Source organism: Lissotriton vulgaris, chromosome 8, assembly GCF_964263255.1.
Source record: "Lissotriton vulgaris chromosome 8, aLisVul1.2, whole genome shotgun sequence".
In the NCBI taxonomy this organism is placed as follows: domain Eukaryota; kingdom Metazoa; phylum Chordata; class Amphibia; order Caudata; family Salamandridae; genus Lissotriton; species Lissotriton vulgaris.
Window position 1 is genome coordinate 1,357,076,057 of NC_141696.1, and position 14,347 is coordinate 1,357,090,403.

Below are 14,347 nucleotides of genomic sequence, written 5' to 3' on the forward strand. Positions count from 1 at the left end.
AGGTGTCCATGCTGTACAGTTGCCATTACACCATATGCTCAATATTTGGGGTGCTATGGCGCTGTCCCTCAATTTTCAAGGTCTGTAACAGTCAAGACACAGCCAGATCTTAAGGAAAGTTTCTGAAGTTATAGACAACATAATAATAATGAGCTATCTCCATTTCTTTTGGGGTAGTCGTTTTGATTTGTCGAAATACCAAAGATTCCTGTACCTACTCTTATCTTTCACAGCGAGCAACATAAGATGTCTAGAGCAGATGTGGGTTCCATGATTCGAATTGTAACTGGCTATTTTATTGTGGATCAGGAACTTTTTTGTTATGTGTTGCCCTTGTTCAGTTTGATTTCTGCCATCATCATTCGACTTTTAAAGCACTTTCCCAAACTTGGTTAATTTGCCCTCCAGATCCTTCAGAGTATGTGGCTGTTTGAATAACTAAATGAATTCTGAGATTTGTAACCTTTACACCTGTATGAAGGACTAACAGTATTCAAGTACCCATTCGTATTTTACCACAGACATATACAACATTCCTGAACAACAAGGAAAGGGCAGCTTAACAAGTAACTTAAATTTCAAATTGCATTAAACCATTGTACAAGAAACATTGGAACGAGCAGATAATACAATATGAGAGGTAATTGCAAGCCAGTATAATAACATTAACAGTTTATACAGCAGCACAGTTTAGGGGGACATTTAATTTGTGAGATGGAATAAGATGTCTGCAGATTTGGAGGGAGGACAGAATGGAAGGTATTTTAATTCATTGTTCAAAGAAGCCTTCTAACAGAAAACGCAAATGCGAGTTCAAGAAAATTTAGGGGTTCTTTTGTCATCTTCATTGTTCGTTTTAACGTTGTCTTCTAATGTCATGCAAAACATATAGTATTTTTTTAATGGTCGGCCACCTTATAAGGTGAAAGTGTGGACCTGTTTACTGGGTCTGTAAGAAGGGTCAAATCTCTTCTTTATGTCTTAGATTTCGTTTTTGATTATTCTCATGAATCACTCATCCTGGCCAACCTTTACTACGGACTTCAGTTTGTGGTAGAGAAAGGGACCTAAAGATGTTGGTTTGACAAACCTTAATGTCATCGTTGCTCACTTTGATTTAGAAGAATTCCATTTCAGCTTCTGATTTCTCCACAGTATTTATTTATTAGTTTTCATAAGTTTAACAGTGTGTTCAATTGTACGAGTGAGTGTATCATCAGTAATAGAATGTTAGCAAGTATTGTGTAATAAAAGGAATTAAAGCACGGTCAAGTATGCATAAATTAATGCATACAGCATTAGTTGTGACTCACGAGGAAGGGAAAAAGTACATTTCAGTTTCTTAAAATTGGCATGTGATTCTATTGAAGAAATAGAGAAATCTTTATCGAAAGGTTTTTCACTGGATCTTTGGAAGCTACAAGTTACTTCTGTTATGCCATGTTATGTCACGTTGAACCATTGAGCTGCTGGCCTTTAAGAAGAGGTTTTTGTGTTTAAGATTTATCAGGCAGTTTATTAGGATGTACGATGCTACTTAGAAACTAGTATTAACTTGGGCAAAAGCACCACTTCTGCTTTAGTTAATGCCTTGTTACATTCACCTGAGGACTTTTTTCCTGATTAAGGACACAGTTAATGGGGATGATAACACCCAGTTCTTGTGGGTGCCCTTCAGGATGTGGGTTGTCTGCTCTAACGTGATCTTGGGTACGCCTCCAGCGTATGGGCGTTCGGGGTGTTGACCCATAAGATCAGTAGGAGGAAGCAGGAGGAGATTGACAATCTGTCTGCTGCTCTCTCACTACTGAGTCTGGGAGTAGAAGAGCAACAGAATAATGGACAATCACACACTGAGCATGTGAGAGTGGGCAACTTCAATTGCACCCAAATCTTGATTGTGCAATATGGATCTGTGAGGCAATGGTGAAGGCATGCAGGTGCTGTAAAAACTGCAATGTTTCCCTGGCTCGCCCTGGGCACTGATATTGGCTGTGGTCAGCCTTCTGAATCCTCTTCCCTTTGGATGAGCCAATGAGAGGAAGAGACAAAGCCTGACAGCTGCAGAGCGCGAAGCAGCCTTTGCTGCTCTGTCCATGCTCCTGCCATCACCCCTTCCATTGTTTACCCTATGAAGGCTTTAGATTTGCTGCCCCCATGTGAGTGCCAGTCTGGACCAGCGTTGGTTCGTGGTCTCCGCAGAGTTCAGGAGTCAGAGAGCTGCAGCCAGCAGCCGTCTGTTTCCTGAACCCTTCAGCAGGCCTAGCACCATGTACCTGCAGTTGCTGAAGCCTGCAGCTCCTTCCACCCACCACCAGATGCTGCTTTCTCCTGCACCAGAGGACGACATAGACCCTGGATGGACCCCATCAGGAGATGCAGGACCACCATGAGCCATCTTCTCGAGAACCTCATGGAAGTAGAGATTGGGCCATGAGTCGCATGTATTTATATGTATGTGTGCATGAATGTGTGAATGCATATGTAGGCGTGTTTTAATGACCTAATTTGTGCGTGTTTCTGCTTGTGCTTACGTGTGAGAGTGTGGCTGAAGAAGGAGTAGCAGACGGGCCAGGCCGAGGCTCAGTGATGCACATTATTGTTGAACTGAAATATAACCAGACGAGTACTGTGAATGCCTGGGTGAGATATTATGATATCCGATTTTTGTTTGAAGTAGAGAATCCAAAAATGTGCACAATTTTACATTACTACCAGGAAACGTCATAAAGTTTACCACGCTGACCAAGTTTGAAAAGGTGGTTCGGAGATGCATGTTTGCAATATAAAACTATCAATTGGCTGGATGCAAAGGTTGTTTGTAGCTTTGATTCTGAACAGTTAGTAATATGCATGTGCAAAATACTACCACAGTAGTTTTCAACAGCATTAGAAGCTTAATATATTTTTGGGAAATTATCATGTTTTATCATTTTAAACTAGCGTTGTGCATTGGCTTTTTGCTTAAATGTAACACTAGTTGCTCAAGAAGTATAAGTATAGTTTGGGAGCCTATCCCTTGATTTAATAGTCAGGCACGTTTTTATAAAGCACGGAGGCAGGGTAGTGAGGTGGAAATGCACCCTCTATGGACATTACTGGATATATATCAAAAGTGCCTGCTGTGCTCAACAGATGGTGATTCAATAGCTTTCACTTAATCTACAAAATGAGTTCGATTTAATGCCCCCCAAAAATTTTGGTTGGCCATACTATCCAAATGTTGAATGTTCTGAAAGGTTCAGAAATGCGTGGCCGCTTCGTGGTGTAAAATGTTCCTCATAACCTACAGTCGTAAACCAGATACAGCATGGACCCTTATGGAATATTTCTCTTCAAAACCGTCTGTCTTTCACAGAATTAGAAAGAGGTTCAGCAGGGCCCTGAAGGAGGACGGAAAGGTTTTATTTCACAAAACCAGTAGTGAGTGAGGCAAAATACAAGTTACACGAGCTTCTCACAACTGCAGTAGATAATCTTGTATATGGTCAAACTAGTGCTTCTAAATCATGTTCAGAAGTTGCACTGTTGCTACTCAGATGCATGTGGAAATTTGTGAAACTGCAAGTGTGAAAATGATACCTCATCAGTGACACTAGCTTGTTCTCAAATTTGGGCAACAAAATACTAAGAACCCTATTGGCACGGCACTACAACCCCACTAAAGGCACGCCGGCTCAGCCTTGATAAAGATTAAATTATTTTTAGAAAAATTAGTTCTATCATCAGACTCTGGAATGGAGCAGGAGAGCTAAGTTGTGCTTTATTCCATATGGAGAGAGGCAAGTCATTCCGCAGAGAGAGTGGTTTGTTTATATTTAATATTGTCTTGTATTGTTGGAGAGCTTCATACCAGAGTTAGCAAATACTATTATCCAAGGTAATGGTATTCAATCTACCAAAGATGAAATGCTGGGTTGGCCTTGCTGGGATTCAGATACGACCTGCAGTTCACACCAGCTGTCTACAGTAAGCGCAAATTATTTGCCCCCTGCCAACTCTGACTGAACCTAGTATTTGAGGGATATTTTTATTACTTGAATTTGGATATGTTGTCCTTCGTAAACAGCATTTTTAATAATAACAGGCTCTGGCCTTAGAAATTTAATTTAATGTAATCATTTAATTTCCATCTCCTACTGTGGTCATTCTGGATGGACTATCCAACGAAAAACAGGGGGTCATAATTGGAGATAAATTGGCCTCCTTGAAAAAATTGCGGTTATCCAGTGCATAAAGATTACATAGGTACAATACTGCCTATTCTTGACTAGTTGTTGCAGTGTAAAGTTAATTCTAAGTATAGCAACACATTAATGATGGATTTTAACCATTTTATGTGAAAATCGTGTTTTAAAAGGAACAATTTTATCCTTTCAAAATAATCTGAAGTAGATCACCACCTGCCACAGTTGAATCTCCAGGCCATATGGTCATTGGTAATGTCTTGGATTACTCTTCCCCAGGCTTCAGCCATGGTACCCTGAGGATCACTTCTGGCCTACTGCACAATCTCCTCTACACCTGGGGTAATCTCCAGCAGTCCCACTTGGACTTATCTTGTTCATTCACCAGGTGGCCCAAATGACTATCTGTATCCCATGGGTTCAGGGGAGATGAAGACCCTAACTCCCTTGTACATGCCTCTGGGACAGCCAGAGTACAGCAGAGGAGTCCCTGATGAATGTTATGTTATGTTATGTTAATAACATTTATTAGGCGCAACAGCTGCCCCAGCAAAGGGGCGTCCTGGCGCCAGATCATGTACACAACACAACAGATCAGAGCTGAAAAGAGGGGAAATCAGATAACAGGGGAAAACAAGTGGGTTTTGATGGCCCGTCTAAAAAGAGTCAGACTATTAAGGGCACGAATGTGCACAGGAAGGGAGTTCCACAAATCAGCCGCCAGAACACGGAAGGAACGTCCTCCCATCCTGCTCAGCCTGAACCTAGGCTTACTCACCAGATGAAGTGATTCAGATCTGAGGGACCGCGTGGGGACGTAAAAAGAAATGAGGCCCACCAAGGCGGGGGGAGAAGAAAGCTTCAGAATCTTAAATGTCAGACAGAGAGCCTTGAATTTGATTCTCTGTCTGACCGGAAGCCAGTGAAGAGAGGTCAGAACAGTCGAAACCGAACAACGTCTTGGAAGGCCAACAATGGCCCGTGCCGCAGCGTTCTGCACCCTCTGAAGCCTAGTGGCCTCCGCCTGGTTGACTCCTAGCAGCAAGGCGCTCCCGTAATCAATCCGGGAAAGGATGGAGGCCTGAACTACCAGTTGCCGAGTGGGGGGGTCGAAGAATTTGAGGACTGGTCTCAGTCCTCGCAGAATACCATAACAGGTAGCTGCTGTCTTCTTCGTGTGGCTGGTAAAAGATAGATTAGAATCCAGCCAGACCCCCAGATTTTTAACTTCGGCCGCTGGAAGGGGGGTCACCCCTAGTTCGAAAGGCCACCACTGATCTCCCCAGAGGTCCGCCTGCTTCCCTACGATCAGGACCTCGGTCTTCTTGGCATTAAGCTGTAGGCAGTTATTACACATGGAGAGTTGGAAACATGGCTAACACGTGCTCTGAGCTTGGACAGACCCTGCTGACCCTGACTCGCTTTGCTTTCTGCCAACCAATTGATATGGCAGATGCCTGGCAGCCCTTATGAAGAAACTTGTTGGGATCCCCATCTCTGCCAATAAAGTGGGAGATGGAAAACAGGTATCTTGATTTTACGGAAATTAGGTCTTAGCCTTCTCTTGCTAAACTCTAAATCAGACACCAAAAGTATTCCTTGCTATATTAAAAACGTTGTCTCTGGGCCCCCATCTAATCTGCTAAAGGCAGAAAAAGGTCCAGAACAGTTAGGTTTGATCAACTTCTTCAGAACCTCTTTACAGAACCTCTCTACAGAAATATGCAGCTCACTAATCTTGGGTCATTAAACATGTATGACTGTGGTAGATCCTTGCTCATAACTTTGTCCGACTGTACCTTTACTAGTTTACTGTATTTTTCTACAGCTGCCTACATGACTCCTGAAACCATGGGGGCCACTGATATTGATGGGTACCAAATGAAAAACTACGCCGAGTAACATCAGTGAGGATCAGTTAGTGAGGATGAGCCAAGGTTCTCTGTGGTATTTAGATTCAGTTCCACTGCTTCCTCCACTACCTATGTACCTTTGTAACCTATGTAATTTAATGTAACGTAAATATAATTTATAAAGCACAAACTCATGCCTTGAGGCTTCAAAGACCGCCTCGACAACAACGCACACAACAGCAAGGAGCTCTTCAACATCGTGAAGGAACTCTCCAACCCCAGCTCCAACACCAATGACATCCTGCCGTCGCAAGCCCTATGCGACTCCCTCCCCACCTTCTTCCACCGCGAGATAGCAGACATCCACAGCAGCTTCAACACCCAGACAGCCCCAAAAGACAGCAACACAACAGACCCTCCGCACACCATCAACCACGTCCCCTTGCTAGCCTGGACCAGCGTGAGCGTTGATGACACCATCAAGACCATGAGCACAATCCATTCCAGCTCTCCGTCAGACCCATTCCCGCACCACGTCCTCAACAAAGCAAGCAGCTCCATCGCACCCCACCTACGCAACATCATCAATCTCTTCCCTTGAGACCGTGACCTTCCCAGAGAGCTGAAAACACGCCAAGATCAACGCCCTACTCAAAAAACCCAAGGCAGACCCAAGAGCTCAAGAACTTCCGACCCAACTCTCTGCTCCCCTTCCCAGCCAAAGTCATCAAGAAAATCGTTAACAGACAGCTAACCCGATACCTCGAAGAGTACAGAATCCTGGACCCTTCCCAGTCAGGGTTCTGCAGCAACCACAGCACAGAGAACGCCCTCATTGCCGCCACTGACAACATCAGGACCCTGCTAGACAACGGGGAGACTGCAGCACTCATCCTCCTAGACCTCTCCGCCGCCTTCGACATCGTCTGCCACCGCACACTACGCGCACGCCTCCACGCCGCAGGGATCCGAGAAATGGCTCTGGAATGGACCACCTCCTTCCTCTCCGGCAGAACACAGAGTGTCCGCTTACCCCCGTTCCGTTCCGAAGCCTCCGAGATCATCTGCAGCGTACCCCAAGGATCCTCCTACAGCCCGACACTGTTCAACATTTACATGGCCCCGCTGGCACACGTCGCCCGACAGCACGACCTCAACATAATCTCCTACGCCGACGACACTCAACTGATCCTCTCCCTCACCAAGGACCCCATCACCGCCAAAGCCAACCTCCATGAAGGAATGAAGGCCGTCGCCGACTGGATGAAGATCAGCGGTCTGAAGCTGAACTCTGACAGGTCGGAGGTCCTCATCCTCGGCTCCCACCCCTTAGCCTGGGATGACTCCTGGTGGCCAACGGCACTGGGGGCAGCCCGACCCACCGACCACGCACGCAACCTGGGAATCATCCTCGACTCAACCATCTCAATGACCAAGCAAGTCAACGCCATCTCCTCCTCCTGCTTCAACGCCCTCCGCATGCTCCGCAAGATCTACAGGTGGATCCCGACAGATACAAGAAAGACAGTCACCCAGGTCCTCGTCAGCAGCAGACTCGACTACGGAAACGCCCTCTACGCGGGAGCCCCGACCAAGCTCATCAATCGACTGCAACGCATCCAAAACGCCTCGGCACGACTGATCCTCGATGTACCACGACACGGCCACATCACCCCCCACCTGAGCAACCTGCACTGGCTCCCCGTCAACAAGAGGGTATCCTTCAAGCTCCTCATCCAGGCACACAAGGCACTCCACAAGACCGGCCCAGCCTACCTCAACAGACGGCTCTCATTCTACACCCCCAACTGCCAGCTACGCTACGCCGACCTCTCACTCGCCACCGTCCCGTGCATCTGAAGAACAACCACCGGCGGGAGATCCTTCTTCCACCTCGCCGCCAAGACATGGAACACCCTCCCACTGAGCCTACAACAGACCCAAGACCTGCTGACCTTCAGGAGGACACTGTTCGATCAGTAGCGGCCCCACCCCACCACCCCACCCCCACCCCACCTCCAGCGCCTTGAGACCCTTGCGGGTATGTAGTGCGCTGAACAAATGACTGATTGATTGGGCATATTGGCACTATAGAAAACTGATTTGGCTACAGCAGTGTCAGCAAGAGTCAAGCAGGTGAGCAAATGCCTTCTAATCCTGTGTGAAAAGCCAGGTATTTAAGTCTTTTCTGAAGGTAAGTAAAGTGTGAATGGCACAAAGAACTGCTGTGGTCCTGAAAAAACTCTTCCCACCCCTGAAAGGGAGGAAAATCAGGTTCATAGCAGAGGCTGAGCGAAGCGTCCTCGCTGTAACATACCATTTGTACTTCTCCTTGAAGCAGTTTGGCCCCAGTCTGTGCAGTGATTTATAAGCCTGACAAAGAGTCTTGAATCTACAGCGTTGCCTGACTGGCAGCCAGTGTAGTATCCTGATGGCTCCCCTAGCCGACTCATATTTAGGAATTTTTAAATGAAAACGAGCAGCTGTATTTTGCAATGTCTGAAGCCTCTTCAGGAGATGTGAGAGTACGATCTGATAGAGACTACTAGCCGCAGATTCCTTAACGTAGAATTATCCCCAGGCGTGAGACTGGATCCAGAAAACTTTTTTGCCACAGCATCCCTGCGCGCCGGGGGATGGCATCACGCGACTCTGCCCAGGCATCGTCCGTGCACGTGACGACAGCGAGGTCACATAAGTCTAACGTCATTTTTTAAGGTCTCGCCGGAGCCAATGCGCTTGTGCATTGCTCCGGGGAAAAGAACAGTCTACCAAAACGGCGGATTAGACACTGTTCATGTGATCTATGCGCATGCACAACGCCAGCCACGTCACACACCACAATTTGTCTGTGCCTCGCATCAGACTTCAAAGGTTGCCGCTCCCCCCCAATCAGACTTCAAAGGCTGCCGCTACCCCCAATCAGACTTCAAAGGCTGCCGCTCCCCCGCCCCCGCATCAGACTTCAAAGGTTGCCGCTCCCCCCCAATCAGACTTCAAAGGCTGCCGCTACCCCCAATCAGACTTCAAAGGCTGCCGCTCCCCCGCCCCCGCATCAGACTTCAAAGGAATGCGCTCCCGCTCCCTCGCCCCCCTCCGCCACAGCAATGCCGAGAGCTTGCCTCCACCTGCTCTCCCGTGTGCTTGCATCTTCCTTCCTTGGCCCTGGGTGTTTTCCGTGTTCTCCCATTCAGTGCCTTCTCGACCCCGTACTTGATTGCTGTCCAAGCCCCAGCCCTCGCTGCCTCTATCATTAGACACTCTCCCTGTGTTTTCCTGTTTCCCTTGCTTTTTCCCGGCTCCATCATTCTGTGCTTTGACAAACTGAACGCGCTTTTTGGCACTCAACCCTGGGTGTTCTTAGCTTCAGTCTCTGTGCTGCTGCACCACATCACTCAGGGACCCCACCACATCACTCACATGACTCAGGGACACCACCACATCTCTCGGGGGCACCACCACATCACTCAGGGGCAACACCACATCACTCAGGGGCTACACCACATCACTCAGGGGCACCACCAACGGGCACCACCACATGACTCGGGGACACCACCACATCACTCAGGAACACCACCACATCACTCAGGGACACCACCACATCACTCACACACACCACCACATCACTCAAGGACATCACCACATCACTCACGGGCACCACCACATCACTCAGGGACACCACCACATCACTCAGGGACACCACCACATCACTCTGGAACACCACCACATCGCTCAGGGACACCACCACATCACTCGGGGACACCACCACATCACTCGGGGACACCACCACATCAGTCAGGGACACCACCACATCACTCAGGGACACCACCACATCACTCAGGGACACCACCACATCACTCAGGAACACCACCACATCACTCAGGGACACCACCACATCACTCGGGGACACCACCACATCACTCGGGGACACCACCACATCACTCAGGGACACCACCACATCACTCGGGGACACCACCACATCACTCTGGAACACCACCACATCACTCGGGGACACCACCACATCACTCGGGGACACCACCACATCACTCGGGGACACCACCACATCACTCGGGGACACCACCACATCACTCGGGGACACCACCACATCACTCAGGGACACCACCACATCACTCTGGGACACCACCACATCACTCGGGGACACCACCACATCACTCAGGGACACCACCACATCACTCAGGGACACCACCACATCACTCAGGGACACCACCACATCACTCAGGAACACCACCACATCACTCAGGGACACCACCACATCACTCGTGGACACCGCCACGTCACTCGGAGACACCACCACATCACTAGGGGACACTGCCACGTCACTCAGGGACACCACCACATCATTTGGGGGCACCACCACATCACTCAGGAACAGCACCACATCACTCAGGGACAGCACCACGTCACTCGGGGACACCACCACATTACTCAGGGACACCACCACATCACTCAGGGACACCACCACATCACTCAGGGGCACCACTCAGGGGCACCACCACATCACTCAGGGACACCACCACATCACTCGGGGACGGTATGTAACTGTTACCATGCAATTTTTAGCACGCAGTACCGTTACCACGGATCCATTACCACGCAGGACCCATTACCACGGATACCTTTACCACGCATTATTCTACAACGCAGGTACTATTACAACGCATACCATTACATCGTAAGTTTAGGTAAGTTTATAGGTAAGTTTATCTTTTTTAAATAACATTTATTAGGGGTATTGGGTTTGGGTTTTGGGGTACAGGGGTATTTTTAGGGTTCAGGGTTGGGTTTGGGTTTTGGGTAGGGTTCAGGGTTGGGTTTGGGTTTTGGGGTACAGGGGTATTTTTAGGTTTCAGGGCTGGGTTTGGGTTTTGGGGTGCAGGGGTATTTTTAGGTTTTAGGGCTGGGTTTGGGTTTTGGGGTACAGTGGTATTTTTAGGTTTTAGGGCTGGGTTTGGGTTTTGGGGTACAGGGGTATTTTTAGGTTTTAGGGCTGGGTTTGGGTTTTGGGGTACAGGGGTATTTTTAGGTTTTAGGGCTGGGTATGGGTTTTGGGGTACAGGGGTATTTTTAGGTTTTAGGGCTGGGTTTGGGTTTTGGGGTACAGGGGTATTTTTAGGTTTTAGGGCTGGGTATGGGGTTTGGGGTACAGGGGTATTTTTAGGTTTTAGGGCTGGGTATGGGTTTTGGGGTACATGGGTATTTTTAGGTTTTAGGGCTGGGTTTGGATTTTGGGGTACAGGGGTATTTTTAGGTTTTAGGGCTGGGTTTGGGTTTTGGGGTACAGGGGTATTTTTAGGTTTTAGGGCTGGGTATGGGTTTTGGGGTACAGGGGTATTTTTAGGTTTTAGGGCTGGGTTTGGGTTTTGGGGTACAGGGGTATTTTTAATATATATTTCATTAATATAAATATTTAAAATGATTAAATAATGAATAATTAAATTAAATATAAACAAATAATTATTTAAAATATAATAATGAATAATTAAATTAAATATTACAAAAATAATTTTTTAAAATATATATATACTTACCTATACTTACGTTGTAATGGTATGCGTTGTAATAGTATGTGCGTTGTAGTGTATTGCGTTGTAAGGGTATCCGTTGTTACATGACCTGCTTTGTAAAAAATCCGTGGTAATGGTATGCGTGCTAAAAGTATGCGTGGTAGCGTCATATATCCCTCGGGGACACCACCACATCACTTGGGGACACCACCACATCACTTGGGGACACCACCACATCACTCAGGGACACCACCACATCACTCAGGGACACCACCACATCACTCAGGAACACCACCACATCACTCGGGGAAACCACGACATCACTCTGGAACACCACGACATCACTCTGGGACACCACTGCATCACTCAGGAACGCCACCACATCACTCAGTGGCACCACCACATCACTCAGGGACACCACCACATCACTCAGGAAAACCACCACATCACTTGGGGACACCACCACATCACTTGGGGACACTGCCACATCACTCAGGAACACCACCACATCACTCAGGGACACCACCACATTACTCAGGGACACCACCACATCACTCAGGAGCACCACTACATCACTCAGGGACACCACCTCATCACTCGGGGACACCACCACGTCACTTGGGGACACCACCACATCACTCAGGGACACCACCACATCACTCAGGGACACCACCACATCACTCAGGGACACCACCACATCACTCAGGGACACCACCACATCACTCAGGAACACCACCACATCACTCAGGGACACCACCACATCACTCTGGAACAGCACCACATCACTCTGGGACACCACTGCATCACTCTGGGACACCACCACATCACTCGGGGACACCACCACATCTCTCGGGGACACCACCACATCACTCGGGAACACCACCACATCACTCTGGAACACCACCACATAACTCTGCGACACCACCACATCACTCGGGGACACCACCACATCACTTGGGGATGGGGACACCACAATATCACTGTGGGACACCACCACATCACTCGGGGATACCACCACATCACTCAGGGATACCACCACATCACTCAGGGACACCACCACATCACTCGGGGACACCACCACATCACTCGGGGACACCACCACATCACTCAGGGACACCACCACATCACTCGGGGACACCACCACATCACTCGAGAACACCACCCCATTATTCGGGAACACCACCACATCACTCGGCGACACCACCACATCACTCGGGGACACCACCACATCACTCTGGGACACCACCACATCACTCAGGGGCACCACCACATCACTCGGGGCGACCACCATACCACTTGGGGCGACCACCACACCACTTGGGGCGACCACCACACCACTCGGGGACACCACCACACCACTCAGGGACACCACCACATCACTCGGGGACACCACCACATCACTCGGGGACACCACCACATCACTCGGGAACACCACCACATCACTCGGGGACACCCCTCATCACTCGGGGACACCACCACATCACTCGGGGACACCACCACATCACTCGAAGACACCACCACATCACTCGAGGACACCATCACATCACTCTAATACACCACAACATCACTCTAATACACCACCACATCACTCTAATAACCACCACATCACTCAGCCCAACCACATCATCACTCAGCACCACAACAGCACTGTCCTTGCTTGCTACCAATAAGCATTGCCGTAGCCAATAGGACTCGCATTAGGAAAGTGTAAGCTATTGTCTTTGTGAATACCAATGATATTAATTTATATATTTTCAAAGCCAACACATATTAAAAAAAACTGTCATTTAGAATACCAATAGCTCACACTTTTCTAATGCGAGACGTATTGCATTGCAAATGCTTGTTTTTCTTTTCCGAGTGCAAGACGGATCCGGTTCATGCACCGAGCCTGTTTAGGCCTTTTCCTTCGCTAATGCTTCGGGCTGTAAGACGTGCTCGTCGTGTGGACGCCTTATGTGGGCGATGGACCCTCACCTCATTTGATGTGGTGTTTGGGGGAAGATCACGGCTCCACTGATTGTGAGGCGTGCCAACAGTTGAAGCCGAAGTCGCGGCGGGAGCGTCATATGAAACTTCTCTGGGCTCGTCTGTCCAGGTCGGCTCGGTCACCTCGATCAGCTTTGCCGGATGGTTTTCGAAGTGGCCATCGCAGTCCTCATCCCACTCCTATGCCGCAAGAGCATCGTTCCCCTGTCGGTAAGTGTCGCAGTCTGTCCCCGAGGGCTGGTTTCCAGCCTGTTGGGGACGTGGGCTCTCCGCGGGTGATGCAGCCCCAGGTATCGTCCCCTAATCCACCGTTTCCCGGTGAGGGGCCGTCGAGAGCCCAGATGGAGATTTATGCTGCGGCTTTGCTGGCCGCGCTGGCTTCTTCTCCTCCTGGGACGTTGGCGGATCCCCTGTGTTGTGCGGGGCCCTCTGCGGCGTCGCCGGTAGCTCCGGCCCCGGCGCCGACTGGCTCGGCTCCAGGCTTGGAGGGTGTGGTGCCGTTGGGGTGCCCCTCCTTCGGACCACAGCGCCTCTGCTTTGCCGCAAACGCATGCGGGAAACCCTGTGGTGTCACGGGAGGTCACCGGGGCTTGGGTCGCATCCCAAGCCTTTCTCAGCCCTGTAGACAGGCGGCGACCTTGTCTAAGGCTGGGGTGACTCTGCTATGGCGTCGGCAGCTGCTGGCGACACCACAGGGGTCGACGGACCCCCCCTCGTCCCTTTATGGGTTGAGGCTGGCGGGGTACCCCTCGTCCCTCTCCGGGTTTCTCTCGTCCCGCCACGCAGACGGCTT

General features: G+C 49.1%; 1 protein-coding gene across 1 annotated transcript in view; it reads left to right on the forward strand.

Moving 5' to 3' along the window:
- MRE11 (MRE11 double strand break repair nuclease) overlaps positions 1-14,347 on the forward strand; it is a 468,980-nt gene that overhangs the window by 356,697 nt on the left and 97,936 nt on the right. The window lies entirely within an intron of this gene.